Source organism: Pseudorca crassidens, chromosome 7 (assembly GCF_039906515.1).
Source record: "Pseudorca crassidens isolate mPseCra1 chromosome 7, mPseCra1.hap1, whole genome shotgun sequence".
In the NCBI taxonomy this organism is placed as follows: Eukaryota; Metazoa; Chordata; class Mammalia; order Artiodactyla; family Delphinidae; genus Pseudorca; species Pseudorca crassidens.
The window spans coordinates 109,479,964-109,499,478 of NC_090302.1; the positions used below are offsets into that span (position 1 = coordinate 109,479,964).

Here is a 19,515-nt window from a genome sequence, read left to right on the forward strand (position 1 = left end):
ACACATCTGCAGCAACATTCATAGTTAACTTTTGGGTTGTCTCCCCAATACAGTATAACCTTCTTGACGATTTGAATATATCTCACAACTATTATTTGTTTGCTACATATATTTAGTGGTCACAAGTCCCTATTCCATTATTTCTGTTTTTGCGAATTAGAAATCCTAGACTTAGCTTTAACAATCTCCCCAGCCAGGGAGCAGTGAGGCTGGAACTTGAAACCATTTGCTTTCAGGACTTTTGCTCTTATCAGACTGTCTCATTCAAGAAATTCGGTTTAGGAGGGGAAGACACACACACACACACACAGATGGCCCAAACTCAGGCCAAACTGAAAAAAGTGCAAAGCCCAGGAGACTTCCAGCCGCAGACGTGGGAAGATGAGAAAAACTGCATTTGTCCTCAGCTTCAAATCCACAACGTGGCGGAGACGAGGTCGGCGTCGTCTTTTGGAACCCAGGTCCAGGAATCGGAGCGCGTGCAGCCGCCCTTGTCCCTGCTGCCCCACTGGCCCGCTAGGGATGCCTGGAGGGGCCCTGTTTCCCCAGCCCCGGAGGGTGGCGAGCAACCGCAGCCCCGGGGCCTCTATAGCATCCCATCCCACGCTCTTCGTGCCCCACCGTTAAACCCAAGCGAGAGAAATGAAGCGTCTGGGAGGCCCCCCCAAACGGCCCTGGGAGTGTCCGATCCCTGCAGTTGTTGACTTCATACCCTCCCGGTTAGGATGGCGAAGAATTGGGATCCTGAAATAGAGTCCTGCAGAGAGGCCCTGCCATTCTTACCTTGCAAGACCCTATTACTTTTTTTTTTCCTTGCAAGTAATAGCAATTTGTGGAGAAGAGTTTCAAGTCCATGCAAATACTCTGCTCCGCATCAAATTTCCTCCTCTTGATTTAGCTCCCATTGATGATTTTTGCCTGAACTAGTCTTTGGCTGAAAAATTATGATTTTCCAATTCTTTATCACGCCCTGCACATTTACCAGTTGTCTTGCAATATTCTATAAGAGCCCTCCCTTCACTTTTCCTCCCTCCTTCCTTCCCTCCTTTCTTCCTTCTTTCCTTTCTTCACTTTATTATCTACTTATTATTGGTATGGACTCATGGTTCCACTTTTTCAACTATCTATACTCTATTGCTGTTCCTTAATTATTGTGTTCCTCATATTTTTCCAGGTTTCTCCAGTTGAAGCCCCTTCAGGGTGGGTCCTGTGTTCTTGTGACATGCCTCCTCATATTTTGAGTGCTTTCTTACTTTCTGGAACATGGTTTTCCCTGTTGTTCATTTACCCACTGCCTCAGTCCTAGAATCAAACATTTCTCAAGGAAGCACTGGCTTCTTTTAGAGCATAATGGCATTAGACCCCAATACATCTGGGCACTAGGTCTACTGATTGCTTCTGCGTGTCTTTGCTTCTAGGAAAACTAAAAAGCATGTGCATTTATATACATGTATACATATGTATACATACACACATATATACACACAGACATATGTGTATATATGTATGCATACGCACACTCCAATACACACACACGCACACATATATGGTTATTAGAAATCGTGAGTTCCTACAGGGTTGCCACCTCTATTTCTGGCTGGTATATCCCTTCTCCCACTTGAGATCTCTGGCTCCCAGTAATGTAAATACATTTGCTTATTTGCTCAATCCTGTGATATACCTAATAGAATGGCTTCCCTTATATCCTTACAATAAACAAATCTATTATACTAGAGGGAGTTCAGAATTTGTTTGCAGTTTTCTCTCTCATCTGTCCTGTCTGTCTGCCCAAGACAGTACCCTCCTCCAGTGTGACTGTGTTATTCATTTGAAATAGATCCTGGTTTATTTATTTCTATTTGCTTTAATATCAGGAACTCCCTTCTCATCCTTAATTTAGTTTTACTTTGTGATTACTAACAACATTAACATGCTTCCAGAAAGTCAAAATTTACAAAAACTCAGAGAATTGTCACTCCTTTCTGCAGCCCATCTCAGTTCCTGCCACACTTTGTGGTAATCAACCTCATTGTCTGCTGGTTTACACTTCCTGTGTGTGTATGCTTTTTTTTAAAGGTAAAAAGTAATATGTATGCTTTCTTACTTTCCCTTTTTTCTAGCACAAAAGTAGTGTACTGTATATGCTGTTTTGCATTTGTATTTTTCACTTCACAATGTGTCCTAGAAATCACTGCATATGAATTCACAAACATCTTCATTTTCTTTTTCTTTTTTTTAAAAATGGTAGTATAGTTAATTTACAGTGCTGTGTTAGTTTCAGGTGTACAGCAAAGTGGTTGTTATACATATATATGTATACATATATATATATATTCTTTTCAGATTCTTTTCCATTATAGGGTATTACAAGATCTTGAATATAGTTCCCTGTGCAACACAGTACGTCCTTGTTGTTTATCTATTTTATATATAGTAGTGTATATATATTAATAACTGCATAGTACTCCTTTGAGTGTTTGTAATATGGTTAATTAAACCAACTCTTATGCTTAGACATTTAAATAATTTCCAATATTTTGTCATTATAATTGCTGTAATGAATACTCTTGTGCATGCATATATATATATATGTGTGTATATATATATGTGTGTATATATATATATTTTTTTTTTTATTCCTGTAGTTGGAGGTGTATTTACGGTAAATTCTTAGAATGTTAAATGAATAAGTCGTTTTGTTAGATATTGGCAAAATCCATTCTATAAGTATTGTGCATTTCCACCAGTTATGTATGAGAATGTTAGTTTCTCAACATCATCATCAGAAGAGTGCATTTGTCAAGCTTTGATTTTTTTGCCAGTCTAACCTGTGAGAAAAAATATTTCTGTGCAATTTAATTTGAATTTCTCTAACTTGAATGAAGTTAGACATGTTTTCATATGTGTAAGGGTTATTTTTAATACCTACTTTTGTGACTTGTCTGTTCATGTCATTTGATTTTCTTTTTTCTGTAAGATTTTTGTTCTTTTCTTCAACGGTATAACTTTTTTTTGTATTAGTGAAATTAGCTTTCTCAATAGTATTTTTGCAAATATTTTTTTCTCAGTTTGCCCTGTCTTTTGTGTTTGTTTATGGCATCTGGATTTTTTATTTTTATTTTTTTAACATCTTTATTGGGGTATAATTGCCTTACAATGGTGTGTTAGTTTCTGCTTTATAACAAAGTGAATCAGCCATGCATATATATACATCCCCATATCTCCTCCCTCTTGCATCTCCCTCCCACCCTCTCTATCCCAACCCTCTAGGTGGTCACAAAGCACCAAGCTGATCTCCCTGTGCTATGCGACTGCTGCCCACTAGCTACCTATTTTACATTTAGTAGTGTATATATGCCCATGTCACTCTCTCACTTCAACCTAGCTTACCCTTCCCCCTCTCCGTGTCCTGAAGTCCATTCTCTATGTCTGTGTCTTTATTCCTGTCCTGCCCCTAGGTTCTTCAGAACCATGTTTTTTTTTGATTCCATACATAAGTGTTAGCATACAGTATTTGTTTTTCTCTTTCTGACTCACTTCACTCTGTATGACAGAGTTTAGGTACATCCACCTCATTACAAATAACTCAATTTCATTTCTTTTTATGGCTGAGTAATATTCCATTGTACATATGTGCCACATCTTCTTTATCCATTCATCTGTCGATGAACACTTAGGTTGCTTCCATGTCCTGGCTATTGTAAATACAGCTGCAATGAACATTGTGGTACATGACTCTTTTTGAATTATGGTTTTCTCAGGGTATGTACCCAGTAGTGGGATTGCTGGGTCGTATGGTAGTTCTATTTGTAGTTTTTTAAGGAACCTCCATACTGTTCTCCATAGTGGCTGTATCAATTTACATTCCCACCAAGAGTGCAAGAGGGTTCCTTTTCTCCACACCCTCTCCAGCATTTACTGTTTGCAGATTTTTTGATGATGGCCATTCTGACTGGTGTGAGATGATACCTCATTGTAGTTTTGATTTGCATTTCTCTAATGATTAGTGATGTTGAGCATGCTTTCATGTGTTTGTTGGCAGTCTGTATATCTTCTTTGGAGAAATGTCTATTTAGGTCTTCTGCCTATTTTTGGATAGGGTTGTTTGTTTTTTTGATATTGAGCTGCATGAGCTACTTGTAAATTTTGGAGATTAATCTTTTGTCAGTTGCTTCATTTGCAAATATTTTCTCCCATTCTGAGGGTTGCCTTTTTGTCTTGTTTATGGTTTCCTTTTCTGTACAAAAGCTTTTAAGTTTCATTAGGTCCCATTTGTTTATTTTCGTTTTTATTTCCATTTGTCTAGGAGGTGGGTCAAAAGGATCTTGCTGTGATTTATGTCATAGAGTGTTCTGCCTATGTTTTCCTCTAAGAGTTTGATAGTGTCTGGCCTTACATTTAAGTATTTAATCCAATTTGAGTTTATTTTTGTGTATGGTGTTGGGAGTGTTCTAATTTCATTCTTCTACCTGTAGCTGTCCAGTTTTCCCAGCACCACTTATTGAAGAGGCTGTCTTTTCTCCATTGTATATTCTTGCCTCCTTTATCAAAACTAAGGTGACCATAAGTATGAGGGTTTATCTCTGGCTTTCTATCCTGTTCCATTGATCTATATTTCTGTTTCTGTGCCACTACCATACTCTCTTGATTATTGTAGCTTTGTAGTACAGTCTGAAGTCCAGGAGCCTGATTCCTTCAGCTCCTTTTTTCCTTCTCAAAATTGCTTTGGCAATTCGGGGTCTTTTGTGTTTCCATACAAATTGTGAAATTTTTTGTTCTAGTTCTGTGAAAAATGCCATTGGTAGTTTGGTAAGCATTGCATTGAATCTGTAGATTGCTTTGGGTAGTATAGTCATTTTCACAATGTTCCAAGAACATGGTATAACTCTCCATCTGTTTGTAGCATCTTAAATTTCTTTCATCAGTGTCTGATAGTTTTCTGCATACAGGTATTTTGTCTCCTTAGGTCGGTTTATTCCTAGGTATTTTATTTTTTGTTGTTGCAATGGTAAATGAGAATGCTTCCTTAATGTCTCTTTCAGATTTTTCATCATTAGTATATAGGAATATAAGAAATTTCTGTGCATTAATTTTGTATCCTGCAGCTTTACCAAATTCATTGATTAGCTCTAGTAGTTTTCTGGTAGCATCTTTAGGATTCTCTATGTATAGTATCATGTCATCTGCAGAAAGTGACAGCTTTACTTCTTCTTTTCCGATTTGGATTCCTTTTATTTCCTTTTCTTCTCTGATTGCTGTGGCTAAAACTTCCAAAACTATGTTAAATAACAGTGGTGAGAGTGGACAACCTTGTCTTCTTCCTGATCTTAGAGGAAATGGTTTCAGTTTTTCACCATTGAGAACGATGTTGGCTGTGGGTTTGTCATATATGGCCTTTATTATGTTGAGGTAAGTTTCCTCTATGCCTACTTTCTGGAAGTTTTTTATCATAAATGGGTGTTGAATTTTGTCAAAAGCTTTTTCTGCATCTATTGAGATTATCATAGTGTTTTTATCCTTCATTTTGTTAATATGGTTTATCACATTGATTGATTTGCATATACTGAAGAATCCTTGCATTCCTGGGATAAACCCCACTTGATCATGGTGTATGATCCTTTTAATGTGCTGTTGGATTCTGTTTGCTAGTATTTTGTTGAAGATTTTTGCATCTATGTTCATCAGTGATATTGGCCTGTAGTTTTCTTTCTTTGTGACATCTTTGTCTGTTTTGGTATCAAGGTGATGGTGGCCTCATACAATGAGTTTGGGAGTGTTCCTCCCTCTGCCATATTTTGGAAGAGTTTGAGAAGGATAGGTGTTAGCTCTTCTCTAAATGTTTGATAGAATTTGCCTGTGAAGCCATCTGCTGCTAGGGTTTTGCTTGTTGAAAGATTTTTAATGACAGTTTCAATTTCAGTGCTTGTGATTGGTCTGTTTATATTTTCTATTTCTTCCTCATTCAGTCTCAGAAGGTCATGCTTTTCTAAGAATTTGTCCATTTCTACCAGCTTGTCCATTTTATTGGCATATAGTTGCTTGTAGTAATCTCTCATGATCCTTTGTGTTTCTGCAGTGTCAGTTGTTACTTCTCCTTTTTCGTTTCTAATTCTATTGATCTGAGTCTTTTCCCTTTTTTGCTTGATGAGTCTGGCTAATGGTTTATCAATTTTGTTTATCATCTCAAAGAACCAGCTTTTAGTGTTATTGATGTTTGCTATTGTTTCCTTCACTTCTTTTTCATTTATTTCTGAACAGACCTTTATGATTTCCTTCCTTCTGTTAACTTTGGGGTGTTTTTGTTCTTCTTTCTCTAACTGCTTTAGGTGTAAGGTTAGGTTGTTCATTTGACCTGTTTCCTGTTTCTTGAGGTAGGATTGTATTGCTATAAATTTCCCTCTTAGAGCTGTTTTTGCTGCATCCCATAGGTTTTGGGTCGTCGTGTTTTCATTGTCATTGGTTTCTAGGTACTTTTTGATTTCCTCTTTGATTTCTTTAGTGATCTCTTGGTTATTTAGTAGTGTATTGTTTAGCCTCCATGTGTTTCTATTTTTTACAGATTTTTTCCTGTAATTGATATCTAGTCTCATAGCGTGGTGGTCAGAAAAGATACTTGATACGATTTCAATTGCCTTTAATTTACCAAGGCTTGATTTGTGACCCAAGATATGATTAATCCTGGAGAATGTTCCATCAACACTGGAGAAGAAAGTGTATTCTGTTGTTTTTGCATGGAATGTCCTATAAATATCAGTTAAGCCCATCTTGTTAATATATCATTTAAAGCTTGTGTTTCCTTATTTATTTTCATTTGGATGATCTGTTCATTGGTGAAAGTGGGGTGTTAAAGTCCCCTACTGTGATTGTGTTACTTGTCAATTTCCCCTTTTATGGCTGTTAGAATTTTCCTTGTGTATCCTATGGTGCTCCTATGTTGGTGCATAAATATTTACAATTGTTATATCTTCTCCTGTATTGATCCCTTGATCATTATGTAGTGTCCTTCTTCGTCTCTTGTAATAGTCCTTATTTTAAAGCCTATTTTGTCTGGTACGAGAATTGCTACTCCAGCTTTCTTTTGATTTCCATTTGCATGGAATATCTTTTTCCATCCACTCACTTTCAGTCTGCATGTGTCCCTAGGTCTGAAGTGGGTCTGTTGTAGACAGCATATATATGGGTCTTGTTTTTGTATCCATTCAGCCAGTCTATATCTTTTGGTTGGGACATTTAGTCCATTTACATTTAAGGTAATTATCGATATGTGTATTCCTATTACCATTTTCTTAATTGTTTTGGGTTTGTTATTGTAGGTCTTTTCTTTCTCTTGTGTTTTCTGCCTAGAGACATTCATTTAGCATTTGTTGTAAAGCTGTTTTGTGATGCTGAATTATCTTAGCTTCTGCTTGTCTGTAAAGGTTTTAATTTCTCCATCGAATCCGAATGAGATCCTTGCTGGGCAGAGTAATCTTGGTTGTAGGTTTTTCCCTTTCATCACTTTAAATATGTCCTGCCAGTCCTTTCTGGCTTGCAGAGTTTCTGCTGAAAGATCAGCAGAAGATCATGGGGATTCCCTTGTATGTTATTTTTCCCTTGCTGCTTTTAATGTTTTTTCTTTGTATTTAATTTTTGATAGTTTGATTAATATGTGTCTTGGCGTGTTTCTCCTTGGGTTTATCCTGTATGGGACTCGTTGCACTTCCTGGACTTGATTAACTATTTCCTTTCCCATATTAGGGAAGTTTCAACTATAATCTCTTCAAATATTTTCTTAGTCCCTTTCTTTATCTCTTCTTCTTCTGGGACCGCTACAAGTCAAATGTTGGTATGTTTAATGTTGTCTCAGAGGTCTCTGAGACTGTCCTCAATTCTTTTCATTCTTTTTTCTGTATTCTGCTCTGCAGTAGTTATTTCCACTACTTTATCTTCCAGGTCACTTATCTGTTCTTCTGCCTCAGTTATTCTGCTCTTGTTTCCTTCTAGAGAATTTTTAATTTCATTTATTATGTTGTTCATCATTGTTTGTCTGCTCTTTAGTTCTTCTAGGTCCTTGTTAAAAGTTTCTTGTACTTTCTCCATTGTATTTCCAAGATTTTGGATCATCTTTACTATCATTACTCTGAATTCTTTTTCAGGTAGACTGCCTATTTCCTCTTCACTTGTTAGGTTTGGTGGGTTTTTATCTTGCTCCTTCATCTGCTGTGTGTTTTTCTGTCTTCTCATTTTGCTTAACTTACTGTGTTTGGGGTCTCCTTTTTGCGGGCTGCAGGTTCGTAGTTCCTGTTGTTTTTGGTGTCTGCCTAGTGGGTAAGTTTGGTTCAGTGGGTTGTGTAGGCTTCCTGGTGGAGGGGACTAGTGCCTGTGTTCTGGTGGATGAGGCTGGATCTTGTCTTTCTGGTGAGCAGGACCGCATTTGGTGGTGTGTTTTGGGGTATCTGTGACTTTATTATGATTTTAGGCAGCCTCTCTGCTAATGGGTGGGGTTGTGGGGTCTCCCAGGCGTTTGGGTTTTGTTTCTTTGTTTTGGGGGGTTTTTTGCTATACAATTTTTAATTTTATGTAGTCCATCTTATCATTCTGTTTTGTGGCACCCGGAGTCTTGATCATAGTGAGGTCTTTCCTTTCAGTCAGATTAGAGAAGAATTTACCCACGTTCTCTTCTGGTCACTGTATGTCATGTTTACTTCCAGATCTCTGATAAATTTTTTTATTCTTGTATATAATGCACGAAATGGATCTAATTTTATCTTTTCTCAAATGGCTATCCAGTTATCCCACCATATTTATTAAAAATAAAACAAAACAAAAGCCTTTGTCCCAGTGATTACAGAACCACCTGCACCATTCACTGGATTTCTGTACATAGTGCAGTTATTTCTTGATTTTCCATTCTATTCCATTGGTTATCTATCTATTCACATGCCAATATCATACTTTTTAAATTATAGCTGCTTTGTAGTAGGTTCTCTTATCGTTAGTTCTCCCTCTTTCTTTCAGTGTTTCTTTAGCTAGTCTTTCATATTGTTTCGTGTGAACTTAAGTACGAATTCATCTAACGCTGTTATTACAAAAGGCCACTGGTATTTTCATTAGGGTCACATTAAATTTATAAATTAACTAACCAAGGTGTAGCATATTAATACTGAGACAACCAATCCTAGAGCAAGGAATATCTTTCATATTTTCAAGAATACTTTGCTTTCAGTTGTATTTTATAGTTTTCTTTATGTAGGATTAGACTATTTCTTGTTAAATTTATTTCTAAGCATTTTTTGATGCTGCTGCTATCATAAATGGGATTTTCTTATCCTTTAAAAAGATAACATTTTAAGAGTCTGGAATTTGTCTTTTATCTAAATTTCTCCATCACTAACTACAGGAAGCTATATTGTGCATAGATAGAATTATGAAGTTTTGTTACAAATAATGTAAATGTTTGTTTTCTCCTGGATTTCATGTCTGTAAAATCTTCTCATTTATCTGCATTTTTCATTCTTCAGTTTGCATTTTCAATGTTCTAGGATAGACAATTTCTCAGGAAGTATGTTAAACAATTTAAAATTTAAATAATTATTTCAATAATAAAATAAATCACTGTTCCAGTAAAGCCTTGTATTACTTGTTTATGAACTTTAGCTAACTGTCCCTGGCACTTCCTGCCAACTTGTGAATCACAGCCAAAATGAAATACTCAGAGATAGGCTAGTGTGGGTGAGGAATGCTTTTATTTTCACCAAGAGCAAACCAAGTTGCAGTTTATCAGTTGTGTACAAAGTGTTCTGCAGAAACCCTAGTTTCCTGGCATCATAGTTCTGATTTATTGCAGTGATTTATATAGATTGCCTGATTTGCCTATTTTTTAATCTGGCTCTTCCTACAATCCTATTGGGATACATTTTAATAATAGAAGGATGTTCATACTTCTACTTCTACATTTATTTACTAACAGACTTATAATGAATAATGAATAGTTTAAAAATTGTCCAGTACAACAGGTGGAAGTGGGTACTGCAAACAGACTCATTCAGCAGTCTTGGTTTGATTATGAACTCCCCTGACAACCAATTAGGTGAATTTAAAAGAATTATTTCATCTTCTTGATTCTGTTTCCAAAATAGTAAAATAAAGGGATTGACTTGAAAATGACCAAGTTCCAGTAGTAAAGTGACATGCTTCTCATTAGGCTGAAATAGTGTGCATGTTTATCATTAATAAATTCTCCCTTTGTCTTTGTGACAAAAAGAACACAAAGACATAGCTCTTAATAAACTGGTGAAACTGTTCTAATGAGAATGGATTCATTCATTTCTGTTTCATAACCTATTGAGACTTATGGGCAGATTCAACAAATGAATTACTTTGGTGTACAAGAGTGAATAACCACCTCCACTGCTCACCAACGTTTCCCTCCTTTATACACACACACCCACACAGAATGAGCTTACTTTCTTTGACCAAGATAACAACATCTAATGAATCAATTTCCGCTGACATGAAAGAAATATATTTTTCTCAGATGAATTATGAATTTCAAAGCTATGTTATTCAATAAAGGAAATATCATCCTTATCATTAAACAAGTCTGTCAATATTGTTTAAAAGAATGATATGGAAAACAGCTCTTTATTGAGATATTAACCTCCTCTGAAGTGTGTAGAATGCATATTTTTCTGAAAAGAGATTTTAAAAAAATGATTAGCATCCTTCATAATTAATAGCTATTGTGAACCTCAAAGGTGTGAGAGACCCTGGCTATAGCACTCAGTCAAACTATAGCATATAAGCCAGGTCATGTTTGGTGCAAGCAAAATGAAAAGAATAATCAGTCTTTCCCAAAACACAGAGCCCTGTCACAGGAAAACATCATCTCCGATCACTGTCTGATCTTATTTGAAAGCACCAGGCATTGCAGATTACCGGAGAGAGAGTTTATTTTTTTTTCCCATAAGTCCCATTGCCAGAATTTAAAACCCAAATTGGATTATTAGAACATCATAGCAAAATCCTGGAGCTGTATATTTTGAAAGGAAAAACTACAGAAGTAGAAAAAGCAACCAGAGGCACTGCTCTTAATTCTCCTTATATACATCAAGTATCAATTTGCTTAGGTTCACACTTTGAAATATGAAATAATGTCAGGGTACAGTTCTAGCCCTAAAAATTAGCTGTAAGAATTCAGGAAAGTTTTTTCTTTTGCTCATTTGTGCTGTGAGAAAACACATTTGATGATACCTAAATGTAGGGTCTGTTGTATAATGAAGCAGTACTATGTCACTGGCCTTCAGAGTTTTGACCCAGGTTATGTGCTCATAACTGTCTCATTCCAGGAAGAACGGCTTCAGGCCACCAAGAATTCGGATGCATATTGTAAAAACAGGCTATCTGCATATATCTGGAGGTATGGCATTATGTCCACAAAATATGCCAATATATGAAGGAATGATTTAGTCTTTATCTGGATAGCTGGTGGTGTTTATCATTGCCCCTTATAGCAGAGGAAGCTCCCCAAATTCTGTTTGAGATTTAAAAGTCTTCCTGTGCGGGGTGGGTGTGGGATGAATTGGGAGATGGGAACTGACATATATACACTACTATGTATAAAATAGACAACTACTGAGAACCTACTGTATAGCACAGGGAACTCTACTCAGTGCTCTGTGGTGACCTAAATGGGAAGGAAAGCCAAAAAAGAGGGGATAGATGTATACATATAGCTGATTCACTTTGCTGTACAGCAGAAACTAACACAACAGTGTAAAGCAACTATACAATTAAAAAAAAAAAGTCCTCCTAGGTTCAACTCAGGGTGCTGTGGGATTTCCATTTTGGTTTCATTTTAATGACATTTTTGTGCCTTAAAAGTACTAAAACAGGAAACTTTTCTGGGAATGAAAGTATTTGACCGGGAGAATTTGTCTTTTGCTGTCACAATCTTCAGCTACCATTCAGCTAAATGTTGTTTGGAATAATATGGCCTCACTGCCCCTATCTGCTGTTGAATTGCTCAGACGGGTGGGAGATTAGGGTGGGGTGAGGTGCCGGTATTATCTGTGTGGGCCCTCCAGGGGTCACGCTACACTAACAAGGCCGCCCCAGTCAGGGTGACAGAAGCCAGCTGCTGCCTTGCTGGCCTCCACCGTCAGAAGGTTCCACTTACTGCAGAGCTGGGTCTCCAGAGATTGTGTATTCTGACTCGTTTTTTTCCACCTCTAAAAAAAGTGGCTAGCTCATCATTTTTTGTCCTCATTTTTTTAGGAAGGACCTACATGTGAAACCACTTACCTGTTTAACCCTCTGAACTTAAAGAAAATGTGTAATGCCACTTAAAATACCCCAAATCCAGTTCTGCCCTGTCTAGTAGGAGGGCCCTAATGAGACATTTATCAAGAAGGTAAATATTAGATTTTTAACATTCATACATTGCAGCCACGAGATTTGATGTGACTGTATTTTCCAAATTGCTTCGTCTCTTTTTATTTATCCTGGGACAAGTCATACTCTATACATACAGAGCACAGTGCATCTGTACTTTCATCTTCAAAAATCGCCTTGGTCCTTTTTTTTTTTTTTTTTTTTTTTTTAATTTTTAAGGAAAATACTTCCCTTTCTTCCACTGAGGGCTCTTTATTCGTGATAATCACTTTTTTCCCCTAAAGATGGAAAGAAAATTCCCAGGCTTGTTTGGCTCAGGGCTGCTTCTGAAAGGCCAGCACATGGCCAGAAGAGCTCTCCTTGGTTTTCCTCCTGGTTTCTGGGGGGAGAGTGTCAGTCTTGGGTCAACAGAACTCAGAAAAATGGGATGATGATTCAGCCAGTAGAGGGAGCTAGGGCTACCTCACAGCTTTATAAGGCAGAGCCTAAGGAAGGAGTAATTTTTTTTGTATGAAGTTAATAATTCTTTTTTTTTTTGGCCGCATCACATGGCATGTGGGAGCTGGGATCTTATAGTTCCCCCACCAGGGATCGAACCTGCACCCCCTGCAGTGGAAGTGCAGAGTCTTAACCACTGGACTGCCAGGGAGGTCCCTGAAGTTAATTCTTAATGCTACCCCTACACTAAATTATTGTACATTATTTTTCCTACAAAAGTGAAGAAGTAAACATAACCATCCCGACCCTTTGAGGAGAACAAGAGTCTCAAAGAAATGTATTAGTTTTACAGCTTTGGAAGAGTGAATCATTTTTAAAAAGACAAATAATTTTTATAATTATGTTCATTAGACTACCATAATTTAAAATATTGTTATAACAAACATACATTTATACAGGGCTAACAGAAAGAGGGATCATACATTTTGGGGCTTAGCTCAAAGGAGACCTCAGATTTGAATATTAGTTACATGCTTGGTATTTAAATGGTCTTGCCAGGTTAATGTATGACATAGATTTCTCCTCGTCGGTGAGTGCATTTGCACTGGGGGGAAAGGGCATTGAAAGCATTTTGGGTGCCCTATTTTTTCATTTATCAGCATTTGTAATTATAGTTAAGTGCTTCCAAAACAGGGCCTCGATCTATGAAAGGTCCTGCATTTATATGATGCTTTTAACTTTTCAAAGTATTTTTATATGTGCTGTCTCATTTTAAAGTAGATTTGACATAGCCTCAATCTATTAAGGAAGTGACCCTTTCAACCCAAGAACACTCTGGAAATTTTTTAGCTGTACTTATCTTAGCTACCATTATAAAACTTAACAAAAGTCATGGTGATACTAAAACTTCCATAACCAATGTAAAATTATCGAAGTAGAAGGTTTGCAAAAAGCCAGTATTTTTTTTAACATCCAGAAGCCTTTTTCATTTTTATTTCAATGAATTTGAAGTTATCTGTTGTTTGTGTTAAGAGTAATGCTGTCAAGAATTTCACCATGGCTACCACTGTTGAGAATTTTGAAGAAATAACAAGTTTCGTGAGTCTGTTCAGCCTTGTCCTGAAAATAAAAAAAGGTCTGAGATGTGATTTTTTTTTTAAAGATTTTTTTTAGAATGTGATGAATTCTATTCCCTGAAGATTTGTACGATGTTCTCTCTGAAATTTGTGCCCCCTCCATGGTGTCTTAACAGTGGCTACTCCAGCGCTGTTTCTGATTGTATAAAATGCTGTGGCTAGGAAACTGGGGATGTCTATTCTCGTTCTTGTCCATCTTCTGGAGTAACAAGGGTGTTTTCTGAAAGGCCAGCAGAGATATTAACTCTGTCAAAGTTGTCCATTCAATTCTGAATAACCGTTTGTATACGTGTGACTGAGCAATCATGGGAGTAACCAAACTTCAGAAATGAGGATCCTGGATACAGTCAGTAAAAATCAATTGCTTCAGCTGGGTTCAAATTTCCTGGGGAAATATTTTTTCCGAAAGCTTGAGCCAAGTTTGAGATAAAAAAGCATTATTATCATCTTCTGAAACTAAATTAGCAGGAATCTGGGTTGTTGCCTTGATAATTCCAAACTATGTCGTTATATTCATGATTTACTTCTTTTTCTAAGTTTGTCACTTTTATAAATACAAAAAACTTGTTTTTATGGGGTCATGTGTAGTTAATATGTAGGGAAAAAATCATGTTCTTTTTTTCTTTCTAATTTAGGAAAGAAAACTGGAGCAATGAGATTTGAATGCGTGACCTTTGCTAGGCACTGCATCTTTATCAGAGTATAAAAGAGGAAATTATTTTGAAGGCTATTGCTTTTTACATTTTAAATCTATCTAGACATTCTTCGTTGGTTGAACTTGAGAAAATAACCAATTGTGGAAGAAAAGTGAAGGAGCAGTCCATGTAAGTAAATACTCATCTCAGAAAAATAGATTTATTTCATTTTATTTATTATTATTATTGATTGATTTTTTATACATCTTTATTGGAGTATAATTGGTTCACAATGCTGTGTTAGTTTCTGTTGTACAACAAAGTGAATCAGCCATATGCATACACATGTCCCCATATCCCCTCCCTCTTGAGCCTCCCTCCCACCCTCCCTATCCCACCCCTCTGGGTCGTCACAAAGCAACGAGCTGATCTCCCTGTGCTATGCGGCTGCTTCCCACTAGCTATCTATTTTACATTGGGTAGTGTGTATATATGTCGATGCTACTCTCACTTTGCCCCAGCTTCCCCCTCCCCACCCCTCCCCTGTGTCCTCAAGTCCATTCTCTGTGTCTGCGTCCTTATTCCTGCCCTGCCACTAGGTTCATCAGTACCATTTCTTTTTTTTAGATCCTATATATATATGTGTTAGCATACGGTATTTGTTTTTCTCTTTCTGACTTAACTTCACTCTGTATGACAGACTCTAGGTCCATCCACCTCACTACAAATAACTCAATTTCATTTTTTAGTGTATTTACACATTTTTTTGTTGCTAATTGGGTTTTATTGTCAAAATTGAAGTATTTTTAAATGATCAAATTATATTTGACCTGTTAGAATCTACCTCATAGGGCTTTTATAAGGATTTAATAGAATATGTAAAAATATTCAAGTTACATACAGACGTTCTCAGTAACTATTACTATGGCTATTTTATTAAACACATTCAAGGCATCTTTGGGATTCAGTACAACTTTGGGATAGAGACTGAAACACAAAATAGAAAAGGACTGTTCTGTACACATTACCAAGATAAACTGAAATTAGCAAATTCTTTGGTACTCTTTTCCTTTAATAAAAGTTGTAAACTTAAATTATATGCAAATACTTTTGAGGTAGTGCATCGCCTTTTTCACATATTTACGTTTCCAAATCCCTATAAGCCTAAAGTAGATATTTATGTCTTACTGAACTGAGAAAACTGAGGCAAACAGTGGAAATTAGTTGTTTCATTTCCTGAACAGTTTAGTCTCAGAATGGCCGTAAACATAAAATCTCCCAATTTCAAGCCTCTGTTTCCTTCCATAGCTCATTCAACATTTAGTTCCTAGTCATAGAGCCTCACAACATCAATTCTTATTATAAGATTGCTTCCTTATATCCTGCTTAGTAGTTACAAGAAGGCAGTACTTTCAATGGGCAGGCGGATGCCTGAGGCTGTATATTTTTTCCCTGTGATTCACTCCAAGGAATTTACTGAGCATTTAGTATGGGTCAGGGCGCATATACGATACAGAGAACAAAACAGACGAAGACATCTACTGTCCAGAGCTTACCTTCTGGAGTTGGGGAGGTAAGGGTGGGTGGGGAGAGAAAATAAGATGAATGAGTAAAATATGGGATATGTTAGAAGATGCTGAAGATAAAAATAAGACAGGAAGAAGGATAGGGAGTGTCAGGTGACAGAAGAGTTGCAGTTTTACACGGGATGGGCTGTCGAGGTGTTGCCAGGAGCTGCATTTGAATCCAGATGAAGGTGAGAGGGAGACTTTGGGGCACTGGAGGAAGAAGCGCTGGGCTGAGGGACCCCAGTCCCCTGGGGGGGGGAACCTGCAGGCCATGTGGGAGCCAGATGGTCCACTCTGTGGGTAGGAGTTGAGCTCAGGAAATAGCAGGGCCAGCCCATGTGCTTTACTCACAGTGAGATGGGAAGTAATTGCAGGGTTGAGGGCAGAAAAACGCCACGGTTTGATGTGAGTTTGACCACCACCACAGACTGCGATGTGAATGGATTTAGAGAAGCAAGAGCAGAAACAGTAACTCCAGTTTGATGGGGTCGTTGATGGTGGGACCATCAAGTAGTGCAGAGGTGGTGTAGTAGGGGAGATGACAGATAACTGGAGATGAATTTATTTTGGAAATATAAACTCGTGGCAGACATCACTGGCTGTCCTCCCACACCTGTTCCCTCCTTCTTTCTGGGCAGATGGATACCCAACTAGAAACCACATCTCCAAGCTTCCTTTGCAGCCAAGAGCGTCCACATGATGAGGCTGTCACCAGTGGATGGGAAGTGGAAGTGCTCCATGCCAGCTCCTAGCCATCCTCCTAGAGACGGTTGCCCCACATTTGCTTCTCATCTTTTCTCCATTCTTTCTGGAAATGGTGGTGACTGGGAACCTTGGGATGTTTGAGGAAGGCAGATCTGCCACTGCCCCAGAGCCCTGATCATAATTACTGTATTTCTTGCACTTTTACGAGACAAAGAACTAACTTCTAAGGTCCTTAAGCCTCTATCGTGCAGTCTCCTTATTAGGGTAGTTTAGCCTCCACCCTAATAGGAGCTCATAGAAGTGCTGAGGGATCGGATGTGGATGTGAGAGGGGAGAGGATGACTCCAAAGTGTGGAACCTGAGTTCAGGTAGAAAGGAGTTGCCTGTTGCTGAGACGTGGCCAAGTACGGGAGGAACAGGTTTGGCAAGAAGATCAAGAATATAACTTGGGCCATGGTACACTGGAGATGTCCGTTAGACATACCTTTTATAAATAATTTTTCATTAGCCTAACGAATGCTTTTTAATAAAACTAAACTCTCTAAGTGCACTAAGTATTGTACAAAACCAAAAAGAGGGAGATGCAAGAGGGAGGGGATATGAGGATATATGTATACGTATAGCTGATTCACTTTGTTATACAGCAGAAACTAACACACCATTGTAAAGCAATTGTACTCCAATAAAGATGTTAAAAAAATAAAAAAAAAAACCAAAAAGAAATTCTTTTCTCTCAAGGGGTTCACTGTTTAATGGAAATCATTTATGGTCAGTGTCAGATCAAAATTACGCCCCACATTAGGAATTTCTAGAGAGAGACTCATTCAAGTTTTAATGGTAGTGACTTTATTACTTAACCTACTTCATATGAATCACTCTGCTAGAATCCCTTTATGGTTGCAATGACCTCAAAATACAAGTATTTATCAAGCGTACACAAATAACATACCACGGCTCTCCTTTTTATGCACAAGCCAATTTTCTATGACTGCGTGACCTTACTTTTGTATAACTTGGTATACAGGGGTTTTTTAATCAAAACTTATTTTGAATAGTTTCAGTCTAATCCAAGGAAGTGATACAGCTGTTTGCTACGTTTCCCATCTTTGTAATTGACCCTACCCAATTAATAACAAAGTCAGGGCTGGGCGTCAACAGGCAACACAGGGTCAACTAGGGGAAATGTTTGTGGCCACTTTAAATTCACCTCCTTTCCACATCTGTCGATCTTCTTCATGTACCTACTTTGCATTCAATTACGGAGGAGAGTTCTCTCGAAGTCTAAGACCACTGCCCAGGCCTGCTCCCTCATCTACTGGACGGTGCTTGGAGCCTGTCTCCGGGGCTTATGGGGCCAACTGTTTTATCCATCTCTTCTTTGTGGGCACTTAGGTCACACACTTCATCCCTTCAGTACCACATTTCCTGTTTCTTCTGATATGAAAATCATACAATTTAATATGCCAATCTCGTAACAGGAGAAGGCTAGGAGGCCAGCCCTGTTCTCTTCCCCCTCTGAGCACAGACACCAACAGTGATATTCTAGAGACACCACAATGTTGAATGACTAAGAGTATGTGTAGGAATTTCAGAGATGAATTTATAACGAACACTTTAGAAATCAATTGCTTCTTGAGCACCAAAACGACGGCAACATGGCATATTGGTTAAGAGTGCATTCCGTGGCTTCAGAAAAACCTACATTTTAACACTTCCACTGACTCGAGTGTGACCTTAGCACACATTTCACCTAACTTTTTTAGGTCCCAGTTTTCTCATATCTTAGGAAGGATTATGACATTTATGCACAAGACGACCTTGACTATGAAGGGCATAACACCCATCAAAGCACTTAGCACAGTATAAAATGGATAACTAATAAGAACCTGCTGTATAAAAAAATAAATAAAATAGAATTCAAAAAAAATAAAGCATTTAGCACAGAGCCTTGCACGTAGTAAATGAATCTCAGTGAGCTCCAAATTAAACCAGAGGATTAAAAATAAAACTCATTTTTAGACATATTATCCCATTTTTTAAATCTCTCACCAGGATCTCTATGAATGAGGGAAGTTATCGTCTCCATTTTCTGCTAAGGGAATAGGCACTAAGAGACTGCTAAGTGACTGGCTTCAGGACAAAAGCAGTGAGAGGGGAGGTTCAAGCTAAATGGGGTTCAGGTGCTTCTTGTGTCACCAACACCAGCTGTTGAGGGCTGTTATCTATGGTGCCCCCAAAACACAGCAGGCAGGTAGCAGCCGACTCACACTACCCCTCAGGCAATTTATGTAATATGTACAGTACATGGTCGAATGAAGTTGAAAATATCCTGTCCAAAGGCCTTCTTGGTAGCTGTTCTGTCCACAGTAAATAAAGCTTTACTGTGCATTTTTACTTCACTTATTAATAGCAAAACTTAAAGTATTATGAAACTTGCCTGATTTGGAGAACATACTGGGATTTAAATCAACTGGTTCTAATTTGGTATGAAGACCTAAGACATCATTATCTAAAATAGTAAGCGCTATACCTGCTAAACAATAACTTCCTATTCTGTCCCCCACTGCAGCCTGCCACCGGTCCCCAAAAACCACCTTTATATTTTCTGTCTTTATGATGTTGATTATTCTAAGTACCTCATATACAGTATTCTTTTTCATG

At 37.7% G+C, this 19,515-nt stretch overlaps 1 long non-coding RNA gene across 2 annotated transcripts in view; it reads left to right on the forward strand.

Moving 5' to 3' along the window:
• LOC137228215 (uncharacterized) overlaps window positions 1-17,566 on the forward strand; it is a 33,509-nt gene extending 15,943 nt beyond the window's left edge. The window contains exons 1-4 of one of the 2 annotated variants that reach the window (XR_010945202.1): window positions 299-1,200; window positions 1,989-2,076; window positions 14,582-14,770; window positions 16,788-17,566. This is a non-coding gene — a long non-coding RNA (uncharacterized lncRNA). Of the gene's footprint in view, window positions 1-298; window positions 1,201-1,988; window positions 2,077-14,581; window positions 14,771-16,787 lie in introns of those variants that run through there. The other variant, XR_010945201.1, reaches the window with a different exon arrangement.
• The last annotated feature ends 1,949 nt before the right edge of the window (window positions 17,567-19,515 follow it).